Genomic DNA, 1,372 nt, shown 5'->3' on the forward strand with positions numbered 1-1,372 from the left:
GCGTTTGTCGTAAACTGTGGTGAGCAGAAGACCACGCCCAGGAGGGTCGTTACTGCTGGAAGACCTCTACTGCCATCCGCTGTAGAACGGAGAGAGTGGTCACAGGAAGCTGGATTGTGAGGAAGATTCCCTGTTCCCTGTTTTTAAAGCGCATTAGTTTCATTCATAAATACAGGTCCGCTGACAGGGTACTCTAGCACACACGCACTTTCTCAGGAATCCTTCAACAACTGTCAGTAGCAATCAGTAGTGGTCATTAGGGAAGCCAGTAATGTTACTAATAAAACAGCAGCTTTTCATATACCACATTTAATTGAAAACAAATGATTTTCAATAAGTCTGAAAAGTTTCACAGTTCAACTTTTATTTCACCATCGTGTCCACAATTACTTTATAGTTACATGAGTGTTGCTTTGCATATCAATTTCAAGATTGTATGATTTTTTTGCAAATTTTAATTAGGTTTTATTTCCGTGATATTAAAAAAAATGAAAACAAACTTAAAATGCAATCTTATTTTTTTTAAAAGCTGTTTTCTAATACCATTTTCTCTATTGTCATTCTTTCCACCGGGCTCAGGGAAACCTTCATTTTCCTCTCTTTTTTCTGTCATCTTCTTTCTTGTCTTCTTGCTCACTACCTGCAACATAGACAGACCCTCTGCTAGAATGAAGCATACAGGTTTGATGTTAGCTTCTTAAACAGCGGACAGCCTAATACACAGCATAATAACTGTAAATAGTTTCATTGTCTTGATTTCTGTTTTGATAATTCTTAAAACGTATTTGTGTCTATGACACTATAACACTATAATAATAGTACCTTGGCTGAGTACACCTAATAGCAGTATATTAAAATGCATTGCTTTAAACTAGGTTTATGGTCTGCTATAGCCATTCTCTGTAAGTGTTCTTTTAATGTTAATACAAATACAAAAGTTATAGTCTAATGGTCTCGTGGGCACTGAATAATTAAGTAATCACTGACTGTACACTGACTCAACATCGCTGACTGTTCATGTTAGTAAGCTGCCTGACAGTAATGAACACATGAATTGCCATAAAAAATAACTACCAACAAACTAAAAATATTTATTTTTTTAAATTAAGGAACAGTGCCATTGTGATATTCTAAAAATAAATTTTATCAGCCTGGGTTCACTGCCTGCACTACGTTCACCAAAATGGCTTGCTGACCTCATGGCACACCAGCTAAAAACCACTGGTCTTTAATGGTACTTGCTGTTAGTGTTGCTAAGCTATCTATTGGAACTTCTATTGATACAAATGATTGCTTGGAATAACTTTTAGTTGCCACAACATGAGGTCGTATCATTTGGAGATGGACCTACTGTTCAAATCAAATCAAATCA

The sequence above is a fragment of the Pundamilia nyererei genome, unplaced genomic scaffold (genome assembly GCF_000239375.1).
Source record: "Pundamilia nyererei isolate P.nyererei 1_Seehausen unplaced genomic scaffold, PunNye1.0 scaffold00006, whole genome shotgun sequence".
Classification (NCBI taxonomy): domain Eukaryota; kingdom Metazoa; phylum Chordata; class Actinopteri; order Cichliformes; family Cichlidae; genus Pundamilia; species Pundamilia nyererei.